We start from the raw sequence: 20,144 nt of genomic DNA, 5'->3' as shown, positions 1-20,144 counted from the left end.
GCCTGGTAGTCATGTAAAACACTATATAAATGCATTTTTTTTTTCCCAGTGGTTCCAAGAAAAGATTTAGAGTGGTGTAGTTATACCAAATCTAAGAATCAGACATTGCTGAGGGTGAAAATGCTACAGAAAACTAAATTTTACATATTAGCGTTAGGCATTGTGAAGGACTTTGAGTTGAAGTAGTTGAGTGCTAGTGTCCTGGCTCTGCTCATTTTAATTTTATACATTGTTGTAGCTTTTCGTGATTAGTAATTTAATGAATGTTGTAACATTTAATGTAAACTTCATATGGAGTAACTTATTTAAGCATTTTAGATATTTGTTGATTGTGAATATTGTTTTATATTCCAAAAGGTGCATGTGAAGAATAGATGAGTAGATGGTGTAACATGTTTACAAAATCCCACACAATATTGATATAATGAATAAATAATTGATAACAAAAACAGACATTGCTGGAAAAGCTCAGCAAGTCTGGCAGCATCTGTGGAGTGAAATCAGATTTAATATTTCAGGTTGAGTGACCCTTCTTCAGACCCTTCCTCAAAATAATTGATAGCCCGGTTCTCAAACCATCATGACTTAGTGCTCCTCTGAATTAACATATCATGGTATATACAACACACGTTTTAAACCAAAACCAAGGCTGATAGTTTGCTGCATTTCTGACAAGTTTTAATACATTGTTGCTGATGTTCTTGCTGGTTCAATAGAAGATCCCATTGCCTGTTTTGAAGAAGAGTAGGAAAGATGACCAGCCATGTTTATTTATCAACCAACATCAGGAAAAAAACAGATCAAGTAATGATAATTGATCTGTTTACTGCTTGCAGGACCTTGCTGTATGCAATTAGCTGTATGTCACATTTTCCTACACAAGTGATTGGATTTCCCTCAATGGAATTCTTCAGTACGAGTGTTCCCAAGTGCTGAGAGTAAGGTCACTGGACCACTTGGGAAGAGCTACAAAAGTCGCTGTGTATCCACTGTGTCCAAAGGGGTGAAGGACGGGTTGTGATGGGAGAGAATTCTGATTCTTTTTAGATGCTACGATTTGTCACATTGATGCATTCGGAATCCAGAAATAACAGGTTGGCAATGCGTGGCTTGCCTACCGATCCTTCTGATCATTGCTTTTGCCCTTGAGAATCTGCCAATAACAAGGTTTTCACCTCAAGTTCACAAGTAAAGGGCAACCTCCAAGTACACAGAGTACAAGCACTTGATATCGATCACTGTTGTAAAATAAATTATACCGTGCAAATAATAATATTCATGACATAAGCATTAACAATTAGTCTCCTTGACCTAGTACTCGCACACTAGAGAGACTGTCTTTAAATGCACAGTTGGGTTGACGCACTGTTATAACCAATCCCAGGGTGGTGTTCTCCATTTTATTGCAGTTCCAATCTGCATACCCCAAATTTGTCAATCTCCCGAGTGAGGAGGGATGAACTGGTTTTTCTGCCTTAATCACCCAGCCTCTCAGTTGGATGCAACAAGGTTAATTTCAAAAGGATCCCTTGCCTGGAGTGTGTGTCTCTTCCAGACCAAATTGCTGTTTTAACCAGAGCCGATTGAAACCGACATTTTTTGAGTTAACAAGAAAGCAGTTTATTGGTTAGTAAAGGTGGGAAGATATCAAATTGCGACACACAAACACACTGGTTGGAAATATGAGATAAATCCAAAAAAAAATACATGTTATAAAAGATCGATGCGCCAGGAGGGGTTACTCTTGCAGCATAGCCAAATGCTCATTGACATACGGTTGTCACCCACCAGGACATGCAGACCAAAGTTGAAGAAGGGTCCCGACCTGAAAGGGCAGCTTTCCTGCTCCTCTGATGCTGCCTGGCCTGCTGTGTTTCTGCAGCTTCGCACTGTCATCTCAGACTCCAGCATCAGCAGTTCCTACTATCTCTGACCAAAGTTGAAATTGCCCATTATTCCCTTTTCTTGTGTGATCTTGGGAAGGGAAACAAAGTGTCTGTTACCCAGGCAGCTTTCTTTGCTCCCATTCTGTTCTCAGTGTAAAATAACCCATAGGAGATTATATTTAAGATTGCAATGCATTTCTCCCTGTCAGATGTGATGTTTCAGGGTTTCAAGGCTGAGGATAATCCATGCAGGTCTTGCAGACATTCACTGAATCTCATTGCTCAGAATTTACATCCTCATTCTTTTTTTAAGTACATGTCCCTCTTTAAAAATTCGATCTATAATTAAAAATTCAATCTGTACATTCAGTTTGTCAATGTTCTGGGATTATGTTATCTCATGTCCGCCATCAGTGTTCTAAAATTAGCAGGGAGAGATTTCAGACCTATTTACCAATAAAGAGTTTTCAAAGATAGCTTTTCATAATCCATTTAGAAAAATTCTCACATTAGTTCCACAGAAACTGATTATTGTATAGTGAATCCGTTCAGATTGGCACAAAATTGGGAATTCAAACTGTGTTGTAATTTCTCTGCTGACTTTGTTGGGGAAAAAGAGGTAGATGTTTTTTATATGATTAAATTAAGCTGAAATCCGCTCAGTTTCACTCTGACTTCTAATGTGTTCCTCTGGCTAAGTGGGCTGGCAATGCTGGCTTTTATTGTTGGCCAGCAATACCTATTCATGTCCTCCATCTTCCTCTGCCTACCACCAGTGTGGTGTTCCCTGTGTGCCAGTTCAGAAATCACTGATTTGTTCCTTGTTCCACACAGTATGTTGATCAGCTAATTCATCAGTGGTTTTTTTTTATGGCTCATTCACGTTTCCTGGAAATGATTCATTTATTTGTGAAGATTGGGCAAGATTTGAGAAATGAAAAATGAAAAGTATGAAAACAAAATCAAACAGTAAACTTTGCTGCCAAATAGTTGTCTATTTATAGAAGTAGACATTGCTGCACTGGTAAGGTGACCAAACATCTTGAATTTAACAGGATTTCCTCTAATCAGAAGGACCCAAAATGTTTACTCTGCTTTCTCTCCAAAAATGCTGCCAGACCTGCGGGGTTTTCCAGCATTCTCTGTTTTCAATTCTGTAATCGGTGAGGTTTTCCCACGCCCAGGGTTGTTTGCTGCTGGGACGTCCTGCGTCCCATCTTCTTAAGATGACCATTGGGAGGTTGTTTTTGTGAATCTCCCCTTGCTGCTGCCTGAGGAGCTTTGATTTTCATGCTTGTGTAGAACCAACCTGTGACTCCTGCTCCAACTCAAATCCCAGCCCCCAGCTCCCTCCCTCCCTCTCTCCTGCTGTTTTGTCTAATGCTGTCACTTACCAGCACTGTCAAACTCACCATGTGCTCTCCTGTACCATCCCATCCCCAACTTCGCTCTGATTCCTTGAATCCTATCAACACTTTCTCATTCCTTTATCTGCATGTGGGACTGTTAGTTCTAGACTGATGCCAATTCATTTCAGAGATAATGGGAACTGCAGATGCTGGAGAATCCAACATAATAAAGTGTGAAGCTGGATGAACACAGCAGGCCAAGCAGCATCTCAGGAGCACAAAAGCTAAAAGCTTTTGTGCTCCTGAGATGCTGCTTGGCCTGCTGTGTTCATAGAACATAGAACACAGAACATTACAGCACAGTCCAGGCCCTTCGGCCCTCGATGTTGTGCCGACCTGTCATACCAATCTCAAGCCCATCTAACCTACACTATTCCATGTACGTCCATATGCTTATCCAATGACGACTTAAATGTACCTAAAGTTGGCGAATCTACTACCGTTGCAAACAAAGCGTTCCATTCCTTTACTACCCTCTGAGTAAAGAAACCACCTCTGACATCTGTCCTATATCTTTCACCCCTCAATTTAAAGCTATGCTCCTCGTGCTCGCTGTCACCATCCTAGGAAAAAGGCTCTCCCTTTCCACCCTATCTAACTCTCTGATTATTTTATACGTTTCAATTAAAGAACAAAGAACAAAGAAACCTACAGCACAGGAACAGGCCCTTCAGCCCTCCAAGCCTGCGCCAATCAAGATCCTCTGACTAACCCGTCATCTATTTTCTAACGGTCTGTGTCCATTTGCTCCCTGCCCATCCATGTACCTGTCCAAATATATCTTAAAAGATGCTAACGTGTCTGCGTCTACCACCTCCGCTGGCAACGCGTTCCAGGCGCCCACCATCCTCTGTGTAAAGAACTTTCCACGCATATCTCCCTTACACTTTCCTCCTCTCACTTTGAACTCATGACCCCCAGTGATTGAGTCCCCGACTCTGGGAAAAAGCTTTTCGTTATTCACCCTGTCTATACCCCTCATGATTTTGTAGACCTCAATCAGGCCCCCCTTCAATCTCCATCTTTCTAATGAAAATAATCCTAATCTATTCAACCTCTCTTCATAGCTAGCACCCTTCATACCAGGCAACATCCTGGTGAACCTTCTCTGCACCCTCTCCAAAGCATCCACATCCTTTTGGTAATGTGGCAACCAGAACTGTACACAGTACTCCAAATGTGGCCGAACCAAAGTCCTATACAACTGCAACATGACCTGCCAACTCTTGTACTCAATACCCCGCCTAATGAAGGAAAGCATGCCATATGCCTTCTTGACCACCCTATTGACCTGCATTGTCACCTTCAGGGAACAATGGACCTGAACACCCAGATCTCTCTGTTCATCAATTTTCCCTCAGACCCTTCCATTTATTGTATAGTTCGCCCTTGAATTTGATCTTCCAAAATGCATCACCTCGCATTTGCCCGGATTGAACTCCATCTGCCATTTATCTGCCCAACGCTCCAGGCTATCTATATTCTGCTGTGATTTCTGACAGTCCCCTTCACTATGAGCTACTCCACCAATCTTAGTGTCATCAGCAAACTTGCTGATCAGACCACTTACACCTTCCTCCAGATCATTTACGTATATCACAAGTCACCTCTCAACCTTTTTTCTAATGAAAACACCCTCAAGTCCCTCAGCCTTTCCTCATAAGACCTTCCCTCCATACCAGGCAACATCCTAGTAAATCTCCTCTGCACCCTTTCCAAAGCTTCCACATCCTTCTTAGAGTGCAGTGACCAGAACTGTACGCAATACTCCAAGTGCGGCCGCACCAGAGTTTTGTACAGCTTCACCATAACCTCTTGGTTCTGGAACTCGATCCCTCTATTAATAAAAGCTAAAACACTGTGTGCCTTCTTAACAGCCCTGTCAACCTGGGTGGCAACTTTCAAGGATCTGTGTACATGGACACCGAGATCTCTCTGCTCATCTACACTACTAAGAATCTTACCATTAGCCCAGTACTTTGCCTTCCGGTTACTCCTACCAAAGTGCATCACCTCACACTTGTCTGCATTAAACTCCTTTTTGCCACCTCTCAGCCCAGCTCTGCTGCTTATCTATGTCTCTCTGCAACCTACAGCATCCTGCGTCACTATCCACAACTCCACCGACCTTAGTGTCATCTGCAAATTTACAAACCCATCCTTCTACGCGCTCATCCAGGTCATTTATAAAAATGACAAACAGCAGTGGACCCAACACCGACCCTTGCGGTACACCACTAGTAACTGGTCTCCAGGATGAACATTTCCCATCAACTACCACCCTCTGTCGTCTTTCAGCAAGCCAAATTCCGATTTAAACTGCTATATCTCCCACAATTCCATTCCTCCGCATTTTGTACAATTCATCCAGCTTCACACTTTATTATCACCACTTCATTTCAGATGCTTTTAAAACACACCTTAAAATTCTAGGTATGGTGCAGAGGAAGAGAAGGAGAGATATAGTAGATAGATAACAATATAACAATGGAGAAACCTAGATAGATAGCAATAGAGATATACAGATACATCGAGATATGGAGATACATGGACATAAAGTCATTGAGATAGAGATATCACGATAGAGAGACTTAGAGATATTGAGATTGATAGAGATAACCTGATAGAAATAGATGGAAACAGATAGATACAAAGACAAATGATAGGCAAATGGAGATACAGATCACCCCCAGTACTTTTGTCTTCTTGTTAGACAGTTCTTCAAGATTGGTTTTGACATTCTCCCAAAGTGGTGTTGAATCAATGAATCTCGAAGTGATAAACCAGTGGAATGCTGGATATGCACACTCTGCCATAGGTAGTGCAGATGGTATTTGACGGGGTGTGTGGGTGCAATGCCAAGCTTTCGCATGCTCCTTTCACTGTTTCCCGAGCTCCACCTGGGCCTGTTGAAAATGCTTGAGGTGGCTGACACTTCAGCAGCAAGGGATTGCCTCAAGTCAGTGGGCATGTCACATTTCTTTTCAGGGACACTTTGAGGATGTCCTGCAAGTGTTTTCTCTGCTCTTCTAGTAGCCACTTGCCATGACAGGACGTGAAGTGGAGAGTTTGTTTTGCAAGTCTTATGTCTGTCATGTGGGTAATGTAGCTTACCCAACGCAGATTGTTGACCATGAACAGTGGCTTGATGCTGGGGGGTGTTCTCCATGTGCAGTGACACACCCATGTCCTCAACCTTCTCCCCTAGCCCAACACTGACTGTCTGTGACCCCAGCAGCATCCACGACTCCCTTGGACCCGCATGCCTCAGTGTCCTTTCCAGTTAGCCTGAAATTTGGTCACCCAGCACTTTCGTTTTCACAATGGAGGCCTGTTCGTTGTTTTATGTGATGATAATGCAGTCATTGAATGTTAATATTTCCCACCAAAACATCACAAAACGTTTGATCAAGATTATTGCAAAATTTCCTTTGCTGACACCTTACTACTTTGCAGTACTCAAACCTTTGAGGTTATAAATCATTGCTTCGGTCGCTGCTAGTTACCTCTGCTCTTAATCAAGTGCTAATAAGTGTCTCTAGTTTCAATTGGACAGCAGCATTGTGTGGAAGTGGTTCTGAGCTTGAGTTAATGTCCACATTAACTTTATTTTTATCGAAAGCCTAATGGATAATAAAATCTGATAATGCACAAGACAGCTATCAGCTTGCATTTAACTTAACATCATATTAAACATTAAATCAGAAATTTGGAAAGGCACACCACATCTTCCTTTTACCAAGTTATCCTACATCAGGCAGAGTTCATATATTATGGCTCGTTGCAAACTCTTGTCATAAATTCTGGTTTAATTCATCTGTGCAGTGGCGAGCAGCCCTGGAGCACAATGTGCTTATTAAAGCTTGAAGCAAATGTTCTGCATTGCATGGTTGGCTTTGAAGAACTGTTCTGTGTAAAAACATTTTTCCCACATCAGTCAATGGTGGAAAAGTAGTGGAAACTGGTTCTGCATTGACAATTAACCTGGTATATGTTCACCTTTATGCATCTGGTGAATGTATGAAACTGGTGTTACCGGTTACTGGTTACTGGTGTTGATGTTGGCCCAACTTCTAGTTTAATGGATAACTTAGATCAAATACTCCAAGCCTAGCCTAGTATTTATCTTGTTCCTTTCTAACAGTAATATTTAGTTATCCATTAAAATTTGAATTGGTGGTGGTGTTTGCTATTACAGATTAATTGAGAGTTTTTTTTAAAACAGTTTTCTATTTGTTTCAGCGTGGAGCTTACATCTCTCGTGAGATTTTAGTCTTTGAATGGACTTCATTTGTATCTTGCTTGATTTGTTTATTTCTAATTCGTTTGCATGTCAAATTTTGATATTACGCCAATCTTTTATTTATGGAATTAATTGTAATGGACAACCAATCATAATTCTGCTTTATAAATAATCTAGTTATAAGTCTCCACTTCTCTTCGTGTGATTTAGATCCGTTACTGAACTGATAACAAAATAGATTATTAGTTTTCCTGTAACTATTAAGTGAACCAAGTTAGTTTTATGTTGCCTAGAGAAGCTACAGCAACCAAACGGTAGAATGGAAGTGGTTTTAATTAGAAAAGGAATAATCAACACTTAATACTATTAAAATGAGGAGCAATTAATCCTATGCGTTTTGTATTTTCACAGCATATCATAGGTGTTGGCTAACACGGTGACCCAGTGGTTAGCACTGCTGCGTTACAGCACTAAGGACCTGGCTTCAACTCCACCCTCGGGCGAGTGTCTGTTTGGATATTGCACATTCTCCCCCATGTCTCCATGAGTTTCCTCCAGGTGCTTCAGTTTCCTCCCACAGCCCAAGATACGCAAGTTAGGGTGGATTGGCCATGCTGAATTGCCCATAGCACCTAGGGATGTGCAGACTAGGTGGATTAGCTATGACCATAAGACCATAAGACATAGGAGTGGAAGTAAGGCAATTTGGTCCATCAAGTCCACTCTGCCATGACAAATGCAGCATTATAGAATAAGGTAAGGGGTGTGTCCAGGTGGGATTTTTAGAGGATCGCTGAGGACTCAAGGGGCTGAATGGCCTGCTTCCACACTGTAGGGATTCTATGATCTAGGCCAGGGCATGGCAGAATATGGACCCTGGCAGAACGTAGAACAAAAACAGAAGTTTCTGGAAAAGCTGAGCAAGTCTGGCAGCAGCTGTGGAGAAAAAAATCAGAGTTAACATTTCAGGTCCCGTGACCCTTCCTCAGGTCTCCATTGCTGGATTCCAAATTTCCAACAGAGTCCATGCATGTTTCTTTTGATGCCAAAACAATCTTGCCCAAAAATATATCTGGTTTTCGTGACAGACCCTTTAAAGATCACTGATTATCACACTCAACACATCTTGCCTCATGCATGCGTATTGCATGGATAGTGCATGCTTTATTGGCTGGTGCAGACAATTGGGTTCGAACCTGATTTCAGTATTGTGACAGGTGGGTATGCTTGGCAGCCCACTCTAAGGCCTGATCCAAAGTGGAGACAGATGAACTTTCAGGCCCATGCGATTTCTTTTTGGCATTCTTGTGCACTTTTTGCCTCGGCTGTAAAACAGGATGGTAATCAAGATGAAAACCATTTTTACCAGGGCTGGCCAGTTGTGGAGGAGAGGGACCAATTGATTCAGTTCAAATAAATCTTGGGGGTATGTCTGCTTGACAATTGTTCTATGCTTAAGAGATGAACACTTGAATTTTCCTTGCCCTCATCACTTGTTGAGAAGTATTTCTAAGTTTGAATTGTGAAAGTTGATCCAGTTATTTGAAGTCATCAGAGAGAAGCAAAGAGACTATTCATAGAGTTGTCAGCGAAAGCCACTTAAAGGACCCTGCCCCAGCCTACTTTCAATTGTAATGTAGTACAGCCAATTAGTTATTTCTCCTATGAAAATGAGGAGCAATTAATTCTATGCGTTTTGTATTTTCACAGCACATCATTATGCTGATCACTTGGTCGCTTTGAAGTATATGCGGCAATGTTAAAATTATGTTCAAAGTGCAGCTGAAAATGTATGGATTTTCAGAGCTGCAAGACAGCTAGCAACTGTAAGAAATAGCAAGGAAGAATTTGAATTGTAGTCTGCAACTTTAAATATTGGGTGAGTTAGGACGGTTATGAAATTTCCAGTCCCCTTTCCTGTGGAAATGAAAGAGAATATGGGATGAATTGGAATTTCTTCCTGTTTCAACAGCAAAATCATGATTTAGGAAAGAAATTAAATAGAAGGCCTGAACAAATAAGAGTACTGACTGTTATCAAAACAATGGGACGAATGAAGATCTGAAGTTCCACTTGATAGACATTAAACATAACCACCTGACCTCAACTGAAGCAAGTCAAAAGCTCATACTGGTATCCCTGCACAGGCCAGAAGACATTTGCAACCAGTAAACCATTGACTGTTGGACAAATTCTAAACCGGTCCAAAGATACTTTTACGATCCTGGACACCTTCCTGACGAATAAGAAAGTTCTTGAAGTTAATGAAAGTATGGGACAAACATAGGGTCTGCCAGGGAGAGTTACAGCTGCCCTCAAGTCCAGAAAATGAAAGATAAAATAGAAGAAATAAAGGGAGTAACCAAGAAAGTGAAGAACACCATCAGAATGGATTGGCAACACAGTAGCTAGGAACAAAACTGGAAAACTGAGAGCAGACATCAATCCAAAAGATCTCAATGAAGCTTTGAAGATATCTCACTATCTCATGCTAAACATAGAAGAAATTCTGCCACAGATTTCCAAGGTAAAGGACTTGATTTGAAGCAGGCTATTTTCAAGTGAAGCTGGATGAATACAATAGTATTTTTTTTCTAAACTAAGACTGGTTGCCCTTTGGGAGATGCAGATAATTGAACATCCTGTTTGGTAAATTCACTGTTCCAGAAGAGTATCAACACAAACAGCATGAGATAGTCAGTAGTATTTCTGGAGTGGAGGTTATTATGGATGATCTGCCAGTTTTGAATGTGGAAAAACAATTGAATATGCAATCACAGGTCACAATCAGTATCTGATTGTGTTAAAGAAAGCTCACCAGGTGAACATGAAAATGAACAAGATAACATTGCAATTGAAGATATCTAAAAACAAGCTCATGGGTCATGTATCTTGACAATGTGAGAGGTGTAGCGGAGATATTCTGATTAATAGATGTGAAAACAGTGCAGTAATTTCTTGCATTCATGAACTACCAAGCAGAGTTCTTGCTTAATTTGTCATCAGAGTGTTAATTGTGCAAGCGATCCTGGGCTCAAATCCTGATGAGCCCCCAACTTGTTATGAATCAGACCAAACCCCCTCAAAATGCATCAAGACGACAGTCTATACCTTAACTTTTATCTTATTTAAATTACAAGTGTGAGGTGCTGTGTTTGATTGGTCACACTACTCAGCTTCAAGCAAAACACAGTTTATTACCCTGTTGTTAAAATACAAGCAAAGGAAAGAAGAATTTGTACAATCTTAATTATATTGTAAAACTTACAGAGTGATAGATTATTTAAGTACTAAACAGCAACTGTTCCAATATAATAACATCCCATAAAGACACCCTTTGCAAAGGCAAATTCAGTAAAATAGATTGCCTCACATGCAATGTTTCTCCAGTCCAGCAGAAAAGAACACCAAGGGAAAATTCTGGAAGAGAGGGAGGACTCAAGCTTATCTGCTGTGGCTGGGAGTGATGTATAGCAGCTTCCGCACCCAACTTCAAAACTACAACTGAAAGCTAAACTAAAAGCCTGGGTGCCTGGGAGCCTGACTCCACCCATTCATGCTGCTTCTATTGTTCTAAGTTTTTAAAATAAAACCCAGGGTCTCACAAGCTGTGTACTTCATTGGCTTGAAAGAGACAGTTCTGTCCCTCCTGTCTGAACCACTCTTCACAAAACAAATACAGTACACCTCTTAAAGCCATAGTATCATCACGTAAGATTGAATCTCTCCAGAGTATTGCACAGAAACCCATGGCCCAGAACATGACTAAACCATTTAATTTTACACCCAGGGTTTGAATGGAGAGTCCTCTTCACTTATTTTGCTTATACTTGGTAGTAATTATTCATCCTGCTGGTCTTCCTCCGCCTCTAACAATTGTAACAAATATTTCACCAGATCGTGTCTTTGAAGCCATGTAGTGTTTCTTCTAAAGTTAAAGCAAGTTACAGTAGAGATTACATGACAATGACAAACTCCAACTATACAGCGTAATTACAAATCTATTTCTTCAAACACAATACCTCAATGTTTGGTGTATGTGTTTTTCTGATGAACCTGTTGTAGAGAAACATAAAATTTCATGATCCTGTAGATGATTGCTTTCAATCAATCAGTTGGAATGCAGAGGAAACAATATTTATATCTTCCAGTACAAATACAGATGTTATAAATTGGTAAACAGTCGGCAGATTGGGAAAAGTCTTGGCCACTATCTTCTCAAATGAGTCTAGAGAATGAAAACAGAAAAATCTATAGTCATTTCATACTGCAAAAGCATTCTGTAGAAAATCAGCAGCCAATGTTTCAGTTTCAAGGATCAGGGAGCAGCTTTTTAAAAATGCAGTCAGAATTTTAAAAAAGTAACACAGGAAAAGATATCAAACAAAGAGTGAAGACTTTAAGTGGAAGACAGCTGAAGATGATTGGCAGATTTGATGTTAGCATGAGACAAAGTCTAATAAACAGTGGCAAAAGGTGGAGTGGGAGGATTCCTCTGGTAATGCAAGAGTTGAATGCTGTTGAGTGATTGGTGAGGCTAAATTTGAAGCAAGAAGGGTAAAATCTACACGGGAGTTGCTTTGGAATTGAACCAGCATGGAGGCAGGTGCTGAGGATAGAAGTACAGTTTTACAAATGTTTCTTAGCAAAGACCTCCAAACATGTGAAGGGGCAAAGATAGCAATGGAAATGAATAGGGTAAAAATGACAAACAATTATCACATTGACGATCAGAGAAAAGTTTCTTCAAGGTGCGCTTCAGTCAAGGAGGATTGACAGTGAACTCTTTTTGATTCTACATTGGGTCTCACCAGTTCCAACAAGTTGGAGTGAGCTCCTTAAATAGTTATTGTAAACCAGGATTTCCTATTGCAGCCATATTCAACAATAATGAAATAATTCATAACATAATTTATTGACAATGAAGCACTTTTGGATCTTCTGAGAAAAGATGTATGGGATATATTACAGGTTAAATACATTCTTTTATATTCTTTATTGTAAACTGTTGGAAAAGCCCAACTGGTTTGTCAGCAACTGAAAGGGAAGAACAGGTTAGTTCTTTATGTCGGAACATTACTCATTAATATCGATAGTCGCTCACTTGTATCTTTCTGCTAATGCTGGCCTGTTGTGCATGTATCACCTTGTCTGTTTTTCATTTCAGATTTCCAGTCTCCTATGTCTTTCTTGCATCTCTGTTTATAATCCATTTATAAGTTAACTTTGATGCTAAAATGCTGTTGCAGCTCTGGTTTTAATTGCTTTGTTGTGGTGATATATACCAAATGACTTGTTGATGTATTATTGAATTCACTAGACATTGTAATTAAATAATATTTGCATTATTCAAAGTTCCAATTAATTAAATAGAGTCAGACAGCACCAAAATAGACCCCTCTGCCTGACTTGTTCATGCCAACCAAGTTTCCCAAACCAAACCAGTTCCAGTTATCTGCTTTTGGCCCATATCCCTTTAAATATTTCTTATTCATGGACCTGTCCAAACATCTTTTAAACTTCTAACTGTACCTGCATTTACCACTCCCTCTGGCAGTTCATTCTGCACACATGAACCACCCTCTGTGTGAAAAAGTTTGCCCCACAAGTTCCTTTTATATCTTTTATCTCTCACTTTAAAAATATACCCCCTCGTTTTGAACTCCCCCACCCTAGGGAAAAGACTTTTTGTTATCCACCTTATCTATGCCCCTCATGATTTTATCAACTTCTATAATGTCACCCCTTAACCTCCTACACTGCAGTGAAAACTAGTCCCAGCCTGTGCAGCCTCTCCCTATAACTCAGATCCTCTCTAATTTAGTAAGAATCATATGATGATTGTGAAGATAGCAATTTAACTGAATCAGTAAGCTGGAATCCCAGGCTACTATTCTGGGACAGGGATTTGAATCCCACCACTGCAGATGGTGAAATTTGAATTCAATAAAAAAGTTGGAATAAAAGTGTAGCCTAATAGTGACCATGTAACCACTGCCTATTGTTGGAAAAACCCTTCTGGTTCACTAATACACTTCAGGGAGGGAAACTGCCACCCTTACCTGGTCTGGCCTACAAGAGACTCCAGACCCACAGCAATGTGGTTGACTCTTAACTGCCCTCTGGGCAATTAGGGATAGGAAATAAATAGCCAAAGAAGCTTGCATCCCATGAATGATTTTCTTTGAAATGTGTGAACATGGAGATAGGTTAATAAAAGTTTCTATTCAAATCCAGAGTGGCAACTACAATTCCTTTTGTCTTTGTTTGTTAGGAAAACAATTCGTGCTTCTAATGAGAACAAAATGTTTCTTTGAATTTAAATTAGGTTTGATGCGGAATCTCAGACTAAATCAACAAATTTGTGAATAGCCAAGTGGGAAATGATTCCACTGCTGCTTCATGGAATTTGTCTGTTTACTGATCATGTCCTTTCATAAATCTAAGAAGTATTCCTAAGAACTAAATAGAAATATTTTCAAACTTTAGTTCTTACATGAGACATTCAGAAAACTGTAATCATACTCAAGCACACCGCATACCATTCTGTGACAAAAAAAACAAAAGAATCGCAGATGCTGGAAATCCGAAACAGAAACAGAAATTGCTGGAAAATGTCAGCAGGTCTGGCAGAATCTTTTGAGGAGAAATCAGAGTCTACATTTTGGGTCCAGTGACTGTTCTTCAGAAATGAAGCTCTGAAGAAGATGCTGTCAGACCCATAGAGATTTTCTGGCAACGTCTGTTTTTACACCACTCTGTGAGTGCAGAACTTTGAGTGCAGATCTGCGTGTGCTGTTCAGAAGCTTGAGTTTGCCTGCCACAACATTGCCTTACTAGAAGCGATGCCATGAGTATATGCTTGGGCTGTTGCTCATTAATTTTGGAGTAGTTCCTTATTTTTCTCCTCTGTTGGGGTTAGTTACTCAGTTCATGTTTCTGGGCCAATCTGATTAATACATTTGGCCAGAAGTGACATCACTGAATTGACATAACAGGCAGAGATCTACATTTCGGTGAGGCTATTTTGTGGTTCCAGTCCAGCTGCCCATTTGCACCTTATCCTTTCCAGTGAAGACATTAAACGCCAGAAATTTGACTTTGGTCCTGCTGTGCCTTTGAGGTGCACGTGTAAACTTTAGGTGTAAGTTTAAAGAATGTTCATGTGAACATAAGTACAGCAAAACATTTTCCATTCTTTTACGGGTGGCCTGGTGGCTTAGTGGTTAACACTGCTACCTCACAGCACTAGGGACCCAGGTTCAATTCCACCCTCGGGCAACTGCCTGTGAGGAGTTTGCACATTCTCCCCATGTCTGTGTGGGTTTCATCAAGGTGCTCCAGTTTCCTCCCAATGTGCAGGTTAGGTGCCCAGGGATGTATAGATTAGGTGGGTTACAGGGAAATGGGTCTGGGTGGGATGCTTTGAGTGTCAGTGTGGACTTGTTGGTCCAAAGGGCCTGTTTCCACACTGTAGGGATCCAATGATTCTTTTATCGGGGCAAGTGATGTTGGGGAGCACATTGATGAACAGCAAAGACTTATGACGAAGGTTTTGTCAAATAATACAAAAGATGAAAACCGCTTGAGCGTGTCCTAAATGTGCATTTAAGTTATGCCCATATTCCCTTGATATGTTGCCTTGAAGATAAATACTACACTGTAGTTGCACACTGTTTTGGTGCATGTATGATAAAAATTCATGTTAATAGGCTTTGCTGTTTTAAAATAGATACAAATCTGAGAGCATATAAATTAGGAGCAGATTAAAGTAATTTGAATCCTTAGGTTTTGTTGTGTTATTTGGTGAGATCATGGATAGTCAGTTTGTGTTTCAGATTTCATGTTCCTAATTACTCTGAATAATATTTGATTTTCCCTTGTCCAACAGAATCTAACTATTTCCACCTTAAAAATATACAATAGTCCCACCTTCATATTTAGCCAGAGAGTTCCAAAGTCGGACAACTGTTTGAGAGAAAAGATTTCTCCTGATCGCTGACCTAAAAGGACGACCCCTAGTTTTTAACCAATGCCTCCTAGTTCTGGACTCAGAAAATGTTGATATCATTCTTGTATCCAAATACACTCAAAACATTCAATAACATCATTTGGCATCAAATGTGCAATTTAAGAGTTTTTGTCATAGAAGCAGTTATAATTTGCCACCAAAAAACACTTAATTGCCATTTTTTAACATCTTCATAATTCTTTTAAATCACTTCTGAATACAACACAGCTCTCACAGCTATCATGGCTTTTGTAGATTTTAAAAAAGTGATCATTAGCAATCACATGGTATCTTCTGTGCTGAAATATTGGTTAGTCCCACAACCTCATCCCTCCATTGTAGGCCCCTCCCATTTTCTAAGCATATCTCTTCTCTAGCCCCTCTCTCTTCCCTTTCTGCAGTTCCTCTCTCCCACCTTTTGCAAGCCATTTTCCCCTTTGTGGCCTTTTATTTTGCCTTTGCAGTCTCTTGCTATCCTACCTAGCCTTACCAACCTGTCCCCAGCCACCCCCTCCCAGTTTGCTTTATCCACTCCCATACCTCACCTTGCCAGACTCTCTTTCCCTCTCACTGGTTAGCCTGACCTCATTCACTACTCTTGCCGATGAAACGTCGTGTGATTTTTGAGCGAAAGCAAGATGTCTTTGGTTTACATGCTAGGTTAGTCATTGCGTTGCACTGCGGAAAGCCGTGTGCTTCTCTTTTGCCTGAGAGAGTGCGAAGACGAGGACAATTTCTGTTACGAGAATTTTTAACCCAAGTGTTCAAATATGTATGCAATAAAGCGATGAGAGATACTCTTAATGTATTGTTTAAAGTGGAGCAGTCTGTGCAATTGGCTTCATTATTGTGTGAAATTCAGTTTCTAGAAAGGCAGAGTTGTAGCAGTAAGCTGACCTTTATAACTGCCTCTGGAGCAGCAATGGTTTTATTTGCTGAAAGTGTTACAGCTCTTAACATGGATCAAGGGTGAAAGTATCAGCTCTGAGTGCTGACTGATGTTACAGGAGATTGATTTGCACATGCTATGAGCCTGGAAGAGATGTCAAAGTGTCACCTGTAGCTTTGCGTGCTGCATGTTTCCAGTAATCATGTCATGGAATGGTAGAGAAGCTGCAGATTAATAAATACATAACAACGATGGTGGCAGCAGATTGATCTCCTGAAACATTTCTAGAATGGATTTCACATGTTCAGCCATAATCTCGACAGGAGGATTATTGATCAGCAAACATAAGATTTGCAAAGAGCAATTTGGACGCATCGAGTTACATTTGAAAAAATGCACAAAAACCACTTGGCTCCAACCATTTTCATGCTGTTACCACAGCCTGCTGGATGTTTTCCATAATCAATTTAAAGCTGTTACATATGTCTCTCTCAGTAAGTACCTGTGCAAGCAATTCACTTTAAATAACGTAAAACGAAGGGATAAAACTAAGAGGAAAGAAGGGATCTGAGAAAATCTTGAAATGAGATCTCTACCGGCAGCTGAAGCAATCAAAATTGAGAACTGAATTTGCCCGTTGATTGGAATCAAGTATAAATAACAGGCAAACGTTGAGGAATACATTAATAGATGAGTGTGGAGGTGCATTTGAATCTAACAAACAATTTATGTTTATATATAATGTAAGAATTGATGATGCATGTAATAACCTTTTATTTTCATTAAGACAATATTAGATTCCTTAACTAGACATAGAGGCAGGAGGGTATTTAATTTGGGTCTTGATGGAGAGACACCCATGAACAAGACCTAAGAAAGCCCAGTCCTCAGGATGGAAAGTGAAATGCAATCCTTAAATGCAAATAAAATTGTGTAAAAGTGATGTTGTGAATGATAGAATTAAACACTTAGTTACAATTAATTTAACATTGGCTCATTATTGCTTTATTTATACTTTGTAGTTTTGTGCACCAAATTAGTCCCTGTCATCGTTCACCCTAATTTTAGACACTGAAAAGTGCTCTCTAGAGTTGGATCGCTCCAGTGTTCTTTCTGATGATGGGATAAGCCTGAATCTATCAAGCGTGACATCTAGTGATAGGTAACAGGCAGACTTCTGACAAAATACAACCATTGAAATTCAGAGTGATTCTTTACAGCAGTTCTGGGAATACTGTAGTCCCATGCAAAATGCATGTCAATGGAAGCAGTGTGTGAGTTTGATTTCTCTCTGCTCAATGTAGTTGGTTCGTTATGGAGAATTATATTAAACTCACAGCTGTTCTAAGGAGTTATACCCACTTGCACCTTTACCAAGCTGGCTGTTAATTCCATTCATAAAGTCTTCTGAAATGTTTTTGGTACAATCATTAGATAGCTGAGGTCAGACAGTTCAGGACCCTTTGAGAATGTAAATAGTTGACTAAAATAGTTTTATAGGTTCTCAATAGACTGAATTTGCAAGAGGACCAATGTCCCTTGGCCTCTTACCCATCAGTTTTAAAGTGATATCCCTGCAGCCATCCAATTCATTGCCCATTTAAGGGCCTCATCCTGCTACTGCTGCTGTTAACAGAGCAATGGGAAGGAGAGGGTATACTGCACCAGGAGTATGATGAGTAAATCCCATGTGGCTGTGCTTGTGCATTTCTTGGAGAGGGCAGTGGTAGGGAAATGGAGTTCCCTTTTTTATGGCAATCAGTACCTGATGGTGAGACACAGTATGAGAGCTCCCCTCCTCCTAACATCCATCCTGTTTTCTCCTCCTTTGTGATCCTCTTACCATTATACACATCTGGCCTGGGATCCAATGATGATCCCAAACCTCAGATATTGTCTACCTTATTGGAAATAGGAACAAGAGTAGGGCAATTAACTTCCTCAAACCTGCTCTGCCATTCATCCAGATCATACCGGATCTTCTACCTCAATGCCATTTTCCCCCATTATCTCCATATCTCTCTAGACTTCCAGATATTGAAAAATATTGAACACTCTTGAACATAGTCAGTGACTGGGCTTTCAAAGTTCTCTGGGGTTAAGAACTCTATAGATTCACCACTCTCTTCATATCCAACAGAAATGGGTACCCCTTATTCTGACCCCTTGATCTAAACATCCTAGCTAGGGGAATTATCCTTCCAGTAACTACCATGCTGAGTCCTGAAAGAATTTTGAATGCTTCACTAAGATGACCTAACATTCTTCTAAAATCTGGAGAATACTGGCCTGTCTCCTTAATGTATGATGTGGAAGTGCCAGTGTTGGACTGGGGTGGACAAAATCAGAAGTCACATGGCACCAAGTTATTGTGCAATAGGTCAATTGGAAATCACAAGCTTTCAGAGCACAGCCCCTTCATCAGGTGAAGTGAGAAAGGAGCACACAGACACAGAATTTATCGGCAGAGAAATCAAGGGCAGAGAAATCAAAAGATCTCATAAATGGCGTGAGTGGAGTGTTGAATAATAAGACTCTGCGGGTGATCAAAAGTGTCAGACAGTGTGAGTAAAGTGTCAACAGCTGAAAAACAAGTGAAGGGATGACCTATAATCTGTTTAAATGAGGCAGAGAGATAATTATAAGAAATTAAAAATAAGATGGTGCTGGAAACAAACCAAATGACTGCAATCACATAATATTTATGAGATTCACATGCTGAGGACCGAACCAAAGTGATAAGTAATTCAAACTGTACAAACTAACTAAGGTAGAGAGATCATAATAATTTATAAAGGTGATGGTTTGAAAACAGGACAGAAAGGAAGATTTTACAGATACAGGACAGGGTGGTGGGATCACATGTAGCGTGACATGAACCCAAGTTCACGGTTGAGGCCACCTTCATGGGTACAGAACTTGGCTATCGGTCCCTGCTCAGTGATTCGGTGTTATTGTGTGTCTCAAAGGCCACATTAGTGGACACTTACCCGAAGATCAGAGGCTGAATGTCTTTGACCACTGAAGTGTTTCCCGACTGGGAATGAACATTCTGTCTGGCATTGTTGCACAGTGTCCATTCTTCCATTGTCTTCATTCTTGGACACATGCATCACCATCAGTACCTCGGTCTACTGCAAGCCCATGGATGACCTCATGATATTGCACTTCCCGAGCTTCCACCCTAAATATATTAAAGAACCAGTCCCCTATGACAAGCCCTGGTCGTACACAGGATCTGCTCAGATGAGGAAGAATGTGACGGACACCTGAAAATTTTGAAGGATGCCCTCGTATGACCAGGATAAGATGCTCAGCTCTCCAGCTGCCAGCTCTAATGTTCTGTGGTGAAAAACCTCCTCAGAAGACAGACACAGGATACGACTAATACAGTACTCTTCATCATCCAGTGTTACCCAGATTGAAGAAACTACACCATGTTCTTCACAGCCTTCAACATGTCATTGATGAAGACGAGCATCTCACCAAGATCATCCCTTTGGCACCACTTCTCGCTTAGAAACAACCTCCAAATCTTAAACAGACCATTTTTGGCAGCAAACAACCCAGCCTTCAGGACAACCACAACATCACACAACCCTGACATGGCAACTTATGCAAGACATATCAGATCATCGACATGGACATTACCATCACACTTGGAGCACCACCCACCATGTGCACAGTAGATACCTATGTGACTCAT

At 40.5% G+C, this 20,144-nt stretch overlaps 1 protein-coding gene and 1 long non-coding RNA gene across 4 annotated transcripts in view; one reads left to right on the top strand and one right to left on the bottom strand.

The window, feature by feature from the left end:
• LOC125464333 (transmembrane protein 132C-like) overlaps positions 1–20,144 on the top strand; it is a 932,328-nt gene that overhangs the window by 665,901 nt on the left and 246,283 nt on the right. The window lies entirely within an intron of this gene.
• Positions 10,716–20,144, bottom strand: part of LOC125464334 (uncharacterized) — a 39,755-nt gene continuing 30,326 nt past the window's right edge. The window contains exon 2 of the long non-coding RNA XR_007249994.1: positions 10,716–11,766. This is a non-coding gene — a long non-coding RNA (uncharacterized LOC125464334). The remainder of the gene's footprint in view (positions 11,767–20,144) is intronic.

The sequence above is a fragment of the Stegostoma tigrinum genome, chromosome 26 (assembly GCF_030684315.1).
Source record: "Stegostoma tigrinum isolate sSteTig4 chromosome 26, sSteTig4.hap1, whole genome shotgun sequence".
NCBI classification, from domain to species: domain Eukaryota; kingdom Metazoa; phylum Chordata; class Chondrichthyes; order Orectolobiformes; family Stegostomatidae; genus Stegostoma; species Stegostoma tigrinum.
Note: the sequence above shows the minus strand (reverse complement) of the source record. Positions and strands in the feature narration are given on the sequence as shown.